At 37.3% G+C, this 9,650-nt stretch overlaps 2 long non-coding RNA genes across 2 annotated transcripts; both read right to left on the bottom strand.

The window, feature by feature from the left end:
- Positions 1–4,916: 4,916 nt before the first annotated feature.
- Positions 4,917–6,586, bottom strand: LOC111610652. Its single transcript, XR_002753747.1, has 3 exons — positions 6,527–6,586; positions 5,463–5,636; positions 4,917–5,386 (listed from the first exon to the last, which is right to left on the bottom strand). It is a non-coding gene; the product is annotated as an uncharacterized LOC111610652 (long non-coding RNA).
- A 1,042-nt stretch (positions 6,587–7,628) lies between these two features.
- Positions 7,629–9,636, bottom strand: LOC111610630. The gene is made up of 3 exons (XR_002753737.1): positions 9,251–9,636; positions 8,321–8,474; positions 7,629–8,245 (listed from the first exon to the last, which is right to left on the bottom strand). It is a non-coding gene; the product is annotated as an uncharacterized LOC111610630 (long non-coding RNA).
- Positions 9,637–9,650: the final 14 nt, after the last annotated feature.

Below are 9,650 nucleotides of genomic sequence, written 5' to 3'. Positions count from 1 at the left end.
TGAGCTGCTAAAAATATTAATAGTCAAAGAGGATAAACTATATACTTCTTACATTTTTTAGCTGTCATACCAGATCTAATTTGCTCTGATGTGACTGTATGACTATTTTATGGAATTTCCCAGTGTCTGAAAAAAAATCATCACATTGGCATTTTTTTTTAGGTCAATTTTTTACTGGTTCAAATGTTGGTACACGGAGGAATCCTTAAAAGCATCTGAACTTTCTTTTTTTTTTCCAGTGACCTCCATCTTTTACAGGTTTTCATGACGCTTATCTCTTGGACACGGATGGCTTTGTAACTCTACAGCTCTGATAATGCCTGAGATAATCCATTTGGCCTATTTGATCACAACACGTGGATTTATGAACATATTTTTTGGGGGATCTTGGAGTTTGTCACTTCTCCACATTTAAAGGACTCAGTGAGGTGGTTCCCCTGTTTGCTCAGAATGCCTTCTTGGCTCCGCCTTCAGGGGTTTTTATTGACACATGAGACACAAAGAACAACTTGGAACAGTCTCGTATACCTTCAACTTTGCTCTCCTATCATCTACCTCGTGCACAAGGTGCATCAGCAACCTGGTGTGAATACATTAGCTTGGGCCAACAATCTGCTTGCAGGTATTTCAAAATATCCATTAACACTGGTCTTTAGTGATTGTGGGAAACACTTAAGGCAGGTGTGTCAAATTTCAGTCGTTTTTGATGTGCCAACAATCCAAATGTAACTACAGGTTATCCTGGTATAATTACTTAAGCCCGCCCCAACAATCCCACATATTCGGAGAAAGCAGCTGTCTTGTTCCGTTTGACCTAAAGAGCTGCACTTGCTCTCAGGCTCTCCAGTCCTGTCAGTGACTTATGTGTTTCATGTGTGTTGACAGAAAGAAATATCTAGAAGTTAAATGAATTTGGCCCTACAGAACTGGAGGAGCAGTTTGATTAAGCTGTCATCTTGGAATGTGTTGCTGAAATTCCAACATTGATGGCTAAGGTTTTGTTTGCTATACTTAATTACTGACAGAGTTTGCACAACAGCTAGTAAATCATTGAAAGATTGACTTAGCTATTCTAAGAGAAAGCTTTTTGATAGTAATCTATTTTTTTTAAACTAACATTTATTAGAGAACAAGCTAAAGACTGACAAATATAAAACTTTTGGTTCCAGTTTATAACTTGCATTACTATTCTGGACTTTGTAATCAATGCAAGTTGGAAGAACACAATACCTGTAATCATAATATCATCTAATCTTAAAAGATCATGTTAAATGTAACTTTAGTCCTAAATTCATCATCAGGTCAAGTTCAAATCAGTTACATAAGAGTGTTATTGGTTTGAACTGTGTGAATTGTGGGCTACACACAGTATCTTCGCGTAGACTTACCCACTTAACCCGAACAAAACTCAGTTCCCACCTTAACCCAAAAACAGCAGTTCTCCTTTTGGGGAAGAAACAGTGAGTGCCCACAACGTAATATGCGTCTGGAAAATGGTCCCCACAATGCATCAAATACGCGGCACACACACATTATGTTTCTCTATCTTTACAAGGACTTTGCATTGATTCCATGTATTTCTGTAGCCTATTCTTAGCCCTTACCCTAACCAAACAATTACCAGATATATAGTAATTATTGTGCTAACCTAACAATTACCAGATTATAGAGTAAAAATGCAGCATTCGTAATGTAGGAGATTTGAGATCTTCCAATCTCTTATAACCTCCAGTTTTTACATTATCTGGGCAAAATGTAATTTCGTCTTAGCAGTTTCAACTTTATTCACATCAAACCTGCTGCAGAAATTGGTTCACAGTCTTAGTTACCCCTTTGCTCTTTAAGTGATTTGTCAAGATATCATCTTATTCCCCGCAATGTTCCAACTAAAGATAAACCTATCCAAGTAAATACAAATGCAAAGTAAAAGAAAAATTGTCATTTAAAATAAAGTTGCTTAAAAATAAAAGGAAGTCTTATTCCTGACACCCTTGTAAAAGTAAAAGAAAATTAGACAAACAACACAACACTGCAGCAGGTAGATCGTGTGCAAAAGAATTTTGTTGAAAATATGTTCACTTTTTAAGGCTCTGCATAGAATGTGCTTCCCTTTTTGGCAGAGATGGGGGAGGGAGTAGAAAAAGCAGATTCCATGCAGCTTTTACAAACTTTATTTTTGGCAATGAAACATATAAAACCACAAATACCGTTTCAGATGAGTTCGTCCCTATTCTCAATGCTAGGACCTCCAGACCCTTGATGTGGAATCAACAGGAGTAATTTGCAAACTGTACAGTTGAGTAAACTTGCAAACATAACACTCCAAAATGTACTTCATTAATAGTAAAACCAGTTACAAAGTTGTAAGAGAATGGAAGTTTGATCTTTTGATACAAAATGATTTTTTGTATCATTGCTAAAAGGTCTTTAAAAATCCTTTTAGCTTTTTAAAGTAAAAACAAAAAAGATGTCGTAAAAGGAGGTATAAGAACAAAGATAAATAGTAAATCCTCAAAAGGGTACAACATTGAATTGCAATTAAAAATTTCAATAACAGTGACCTCTAGTGCTTAGAACGAATATTACCAAACAAAATGTTTAACCAAGCAGTGACAGGTTTTCAGTGCTGTCATTTTACTCTGTTCTAACGTTGAATTAAAGTAATTACATAAGCATTTTAGTGTCAGGTATATGCAATTCAAGCACCCTAAAAATGATTCAAAAGCTGCACTCTGCACCTCGTCAAGAAAGACAAATTATGGTGGTTTATTTCACAGACTTTCTGAATCTGCTGTTGTCTTTATTGCTACTGGTTCACAGGTCAAAGATTAAAAGAAAAAGAATCTAATTTTAACACTTAAAATGTTCAAAAACAAAGTTCTTTAGTCATCATCCAAGTCAACCTTTATCACAGGCGCATGGTTTTCTGACATTGTGGCCCTGATTGTGACATCTTTGCCTGTGAAAGTCAGTGAGGGACCCTTTGCTTGGCCTCTGACGACTGTCAAATCTGTGGCCATGTGTTTATAAAGATTTTCGTCACACTCTCTGGCAACATCCAACAGTCCCACTGCATACTCATTTTTCCTTATGTTTAAGTCATACGGCACCTTAAAGAAGACGGCCAGGCGTTCGCTTGGTTGTCTAGTGGAGCTGTCAAGGAGATCATAGGTGAAGACACCGGAGAAGCCACGCCCTGTGTAGAGAGTCTTCGACACAACTGCAGCTCCAGAGGAGGATGGTTTGATTCTAGGAGATAAGGGATCTGCGTATGCTCCCCCAAGAGTGTACGTCCTAGTGGAGTAAAAGTAAGAGGAATAAGGATCACCATCAAACGAAGACCACTTGAAAACTATAGAAAGTTTACCTAGGATTGTGAAGGACGTATCGACTGGAGTTGTTTGTGACGTCAATCTTACATTGGCGGACTGGTAACATTCTTCTTATGGCACCCCCGACTTCCACAGTGCCTTGCAAGATTTCTGCTCCCACACTTACTGCATCTAAAAACGCCATGTCCTCTTCAAACTACCTGTTCAGACACAAATAAAACCCACTTGGCAAGTTGATGACAGCATAAAAATAAGTAGAGAAGGCATACATCTGAACATAAAAACTAGAAAGTTACTGTGGGATCTGAACTGCGAGGCATTCCTAAACTATCACGTTTTAAAATCTCTAAATATTCTAGTTTATACCAAAACAAGGACGGAGAAATCTGTTCTTCTGTCCAGTGGTAAATTAAGAAAGTGGTTACTGAGTAAAACACACAGATGCAATAAAATTTGTGTTTATACTGCAGGTAAATCTTGTTTGGCAATAGTGTCTACCAGTTTTTAATGTTCCCCTGATGGCTTCAACAGATAACAGAGGACAATTATTTTTTTCCCCATCCAACGGTACAATTCTTGTAGCCTACTTGCAGACTGACTGTGACGTAACACGATTTATCCTTTGATTGCTGGAAAAGGCTCAAGACATCCAAGCAACACCCAATGGGGGTAAACGAGGTAGACAAAAACAAGACTGCAGCGTGGTCTAATTAAAAGCCTCTAGCTGATCGCAATCAGCCGGCAATTAGAAGCAGCTGAACAGGAGGCTGAAAGATATGTCACCACGAGATGGCGCACTAAATGCGCACATTGAACTCCCCTTCAAAACTCAATACTAAACTGATGCAAAAGTCCGGGAGAAGTTTTTATTTGTTTGTTTTCGTATTCACTCACTAAGCACTACTTTTTTATTTTTTTGGAACCATCACCCGTCTTCTCCAGAACTGCCACATCTGATGGTAATTCATCAAGATGTCAAAAAAAAAAGTCTTACATATTTTCTCCCATTTTAAGATTCCAGCAAATTTATGACACAAATCTGAAGTTCCACCACATTCCAAAAGTGCTCTGTTGAACACTTTTGGAAGTTCAGATCTGTTGACTGAACCACCAGCAGAAAATGAACTCATGTTAAAGAAACCGCTTTGAAAATATTTAAACTTTAGCCTCTTGGAAGTGGCCATCACAAAGTGATTAATGGACATCAACAGCACTACTTACACAATAGGCTTGTGGATGTATCCGTGTGTGCAATGAATCTGTACAAGTTTACAATTGAAATAAATGCACTTTTTAAATGATGTCCAGACACACGAGATGTACCAGGCAAAAGTTCATAATCACGTTTTGGGAAACCAATGTGTGAAGCACTTCACAGTTTTCCCTATCATTTTAACTTCTGCCTCCTTTCTCACTTTTCTGGCTCTGGAAGTAGAATCTGCTTACTAGAATCAGACTTCTCCTTAAACCTCTCTAAGCACTTTGAAATGCCTTGCTGCTGAAATGTGCTATACAAATAAAATTTGATTGATTGAAACTAAGACTAAAATAAGAAAAGAGAAAACTTGTTCATCATTCTTTCAGTCACAATCACCACTTTATTGCTCATATTCAAGTAAAATCCAAATAAATATTATGGCTGTTAGTTGTCACTTACATGCACCTTTATGACAGGATCAATACAATCTGACATTGTGGCTCTCATAGTAACACTCTGGCTCTTGTGAATCAGAGAGGGGCCCTTTGCTTGGCCTTTAGTCACTGTCATTTCCTTATCCATATGTTCAAAGACATATTTATTAAACTTCTGGTTGACGTCAAAGACTCCTAGTGCATACTCGTTTGCCTTGAAATTCAAGTCATATGGCACCTTGAACACGACAGTCATTTGCTCAGAGGCAACCATTGTGGCGTTATCACAGAGATCATAGATTGAGATGCCTGAAAAGCCACGTCCAGTGCGAGGTGTTTTGGCGAACACTGCGCTTCCAGAAGAAGTCGGCAAAATTCTAGGAGGCAGAGGATCAGCACAGCTTCCCCAGCACGCGTATGTCCTGGTCAGTTCAGAGTTGGGGTTAGTTTCCAAAGTAAGGCAAAACATCGTACAAACACATGATGGAAGTTACATACCTAGGATTTTCAAGAGTGTAGCGATCTGAAAAATTGACGATGTGGATGGTGCACTGTCGACGTGGTGGGGATTGATGTATAGCTGCAGTCGCTGCTAAGGTCTGCTCCAAAATTTATTGCTTCCACAATCTCCATTTCTCGTAATGAGTGCTGGCCCTTAACAGAGCTGGTGTACTGGAGACGACCGAGATACAGAGGATGTACCTTCATTAACAGGGTCAAGAAAGCAATGTACTGGAAGCCACAGCAGTTAAAGACATTGATTCATTTTCACAGTAGATTTGGTTTTACTGATTAGCAAAACAAAAGATCTAACCCTTATCCCTTGAGGACCTTTTATCGGTGTGCTTTCAGGGTGTTTGAATCATCAGACCTTGATGAAGCATTAGATACACTGCATTATATGGACATTTTAAATGTCATCTTACAGCATGCCAATTGAATCACAGCAAAAGGATAAACTTTACAACTATCTACATTACAATATAAAAGCATACCAAGGACAGGTTGCTTAAAAAAACATTAGGGAGTTTGGGGGACATCCATTATTTTGACTAATAATTTAGTTAGATTTTTACTTTTATGATTTGGTTTTGTCATAAAATTCAAGTTTATTCAGTAACCACTTGAGGGACTTCAAGTAGGCATGTTACCAGCAGCAAGTATTTGTTTCCATACAATTATTTTTGCATTGTAGGTGTACATTTCCCTGGATGATGTCAGCCTGAAGTGAAGTAAAATGTATTTAAAAAAGATAAAAAGTTTCAAATGGATCTAAACTTAATTTTGCTCTCATATTATGGTTTATGGTCCATAGGAGTTTTAAAACATTAAGAGAACTTTTAACCTACACACTATGCTGGTGTTAGCAAGTCCCTCAGATAGTGATCTTTCCTCTGACATTCAACCACTGCAGACTCTGAAACAAGTAAAGAGTTTTCAAAGATTACTCTAGAAGTGGAACACAGACAAATATTTTCCTTTCAATGTTTGTCTTTCAACCTGGATCAATCTCTTTGTACAGTAAGAATAACCTCCAAACAATTTGATGTTCTATGTTGTACCTTATGCAGCTGCAACCATATACAGCGCCTGTTGGACAACCCGTCTTCTGCAGTGTGTTGATCACAGCCACTGAGTTTTCCCACAGTTTGGTAGGACTTTACTAACCTACCAAAATAGGTTGGTAAAGTCCAGGTGATTGGACACAGCTTGCAATTATAGGCACCTGAAGGGGAAGCTGATGAGCTCAAAGATGATAGGTAGAGAACGATGAAAAGAATAATAAAATATTAATACAATAAACTGGAGTACTATACTCCATGAAAAAAGAGGATTGCATAGTTCTCATTGTTGTGATTTTGTTTCTAATGTGTATAGGCACCAAAGATTAATGTAGAGACTTAAAAATATCAAGTCATTTAATGTTTGGTTATAATTTTAACAGTGAGGGAATGCAGTCATACCAAAGAAAGCCGAAACCTGATTTGATATTTAATGCTGTGCCATTTAAAGAAAAGTACGACTTGAGCTGCGTCTTTAGATTATATGGGATTACTTGGATTATTTAGTCTTTTAGGCAATTTCAAATGACAAAAAAGGTGAAAAGTCTTGAGGATTGTTCTAAGAATCAAAATGAAGCTATCTTAAAGATAGTTATCTTATTTGGTGGGACACCGAGTTAAACTTGAATACATTATACATTTTTACTGAAAATATTAGAATCCTTACTTTCCTGTTTAAATAATAGAATAAAAGTAAAAATGTTCTAGAGGTTTTGACACTTTTGCAAGATACTTCAGAGAGAAAACATGCTATGATTGCTATCCAAAAAGAAGCATCTTTTTTTAAATTAAGAAATTTAAAAAAAGCAAAAAATAAAATACAGAGGATTTCTCTTTCATGTTGAGAAGTGTGGAGAGAAATTACTGTGGCAGACGGTAGATCAGGTAATTTAGCTTTTTCTAAAGGATCAACTCACAAAACAAAAACACAGCACATAGTAATAGTGGTGCCCTTAAATGTCCCTTTATTTTATGTAGGAAGGGCAAGTCAGTCATTTTGATTAAAAAAATAATATATATATATATATAAACATTTTGACAGGTAAGTCATAAAATTTAAAGTTAGAAAATAATTACAAAAAAAAACTCAGGTTCAGTTACAGAACTTGCAATTATGCTGAAAAATAAAACCCTTTAATGAACATGTTAGAGATATTGGCATGCGTAAGTCTTCATCTTTGTCCTATTTCAAAGTCCCACCAATGTTAAAAGTAAGCAACTTAATGTTTGGTGTGGTGTTTCACCCGTTTAACCTTAATCTATAACTGATAACCGTACGGTATTTTAAAAAAACAAAAGAGTTAGTTGTCACTCAAGTTCACCTTTATCACAGAAGAATAGCTCTCTGACATTGTAGCACTTATGGTTACATCTTTGCTTTTATGAGTCAAGGAGGGGCCCTTGGCATTGCCTCTAATAAACGTTACGTCTGTTTTATTTGCCATTTCTTCATGGAGATTTACATTACATCCCTTGCAAACATCAAAAACTCCCACTGCGTATACATTTGCCTTAAAGTTCAGATCATAAGGAACCTTGAGAAACAAGGCCATTTGCTCAGTGATTTTTCCAGTGGAGCTGTTGAGAAGGTCATAGGTGGTGACGCCAGAAAATCCAAATCGTGTCCGCGGCGTCTTGGCAAAAAACGCACCTCCACATCCAGATGGCAGAATTCTTGTTGGCAGAGGTTTAACACAAACTCCTCTGCAGAGGAACATCCTGGTCGACAATAAAGCTGATCAGCTTATGCAGTGAGACAATCAATGCCAGAAGTTGCAACAGAAAGCTCCTTACCCGGGATTCTTGAGAACGTAGCGGTCTGAGAAATTTGTGATCTCAATGTTGCATTCTCTGCTGGGCGCTGAATTAATTATAGCTTGAGCGACTGTAATGGAAGCCATCACAACATCAGCTGCAACGTTTATTACTTCCATAATCTCCATTTCACCTGTGAAACAGAAGAATTGTTTGTGCAGAAATACTGGGCTTTCATTGGCTCAGCATCAAAATACAAGCTACTTTACAGAAAAAAAAAAACATCCAAGCCAATTAAGATATACTTAAACTAGAAGATATTGAATAAAAAGCATTTTCTATAGTACCTCTTGAAGTAGCAAACACAAAGCTTTGGGATTTATCCAATATTCACCTTGGCGGGAAAAAATCCTCCAACATTTAAACAGCTTTACAACCCCTCTTTACCCGAGTGACTTGCAGAAGCAGAAGGATTTTAGCAGATGCATTTATCTAAAACTATTCACAGAAAACAAAAAAAACCAAATATTTTACATTCTGAACAGAGACTTTGTAATACAGATAATCTAATCAATTTGGATAATGTTAGATAAGAAAACGGAAAAACGGTTCAGTTAAAAGGTATTGTGTTAAACTTTGGAACCAGATTTGTTCATTCCTGTGAATGATGCCGACTGCTAAAGAGAAGCTGGTTCTAAAGTGAACTTCCACCATTTCAAAATAACTCCAATTTCAAAAGGTTCAGTGCAATATAAAACTATTTTGAATTTTAACCCACCTTCATAGTTTTTGACCAAGACCAGGAATGTGCTACTGATCTTCCATGTAAAAAGACTTACTGAAGGTCAGATTATTTTAATCATATCTGTCCAGAGTACCTGACAAAATATTACCTAGCTAAAAAAAAAAAAGCCACCAATTTTTACACTGCCATTGGAAGCACACCATATTAAAATAAATACTTATTACCTTAGTGGAACAGTGCTTCTTGCTGATGAATAATTATAAGTCCTGTTAAATCCTTGTTAACATTTGTAAGAAATCTAAATTTGTCGGAATTAGAGTTCAGTGTGGGATGTGGGTTTGAAAACCTCCCATGTCTTTTCTAACAAGGCTAAGCTGAAGGAGCTCAAACATCTTTTTCAAATCAGAAAACTGAAAGATAGATCCTTGAGAACTTGCCTACATACTGCGGGTGTAATTAGGCTATTTGACTGAAGTGTGTTGAACCAGGAACCTTCCAGGCCCAGATCTGAGGAACCCAGTCTCAGACAGCTCTCATCCAGCCAATGATGCCTCCAATTACCAGGGTCAGAGTGACGGTGAGCAGCTAATGATTGCGAACACCTGCGCAGGAACATGATTGTCT

The sequence above is a fragment of the Xiphophorus maculatus genome, chromosome 13 (genome assembly GCF_002775205.1).
Source record: "Xiphophorus maculatus strain JP 163 A chromosome 13, X_maculatus-5.0-male, whole genome shotgun sequence".
NCBI classification, from domain to species: Eukaryota; Metazoa; Chordata; class Actinopteri; order Cyprinodontiformes; family Poeciliidae; genus Xiphophorus; species Xiphophorus maculatus.
This window is presented reverse-complemented; position numbering and strand designations above follow the sequence as displayed.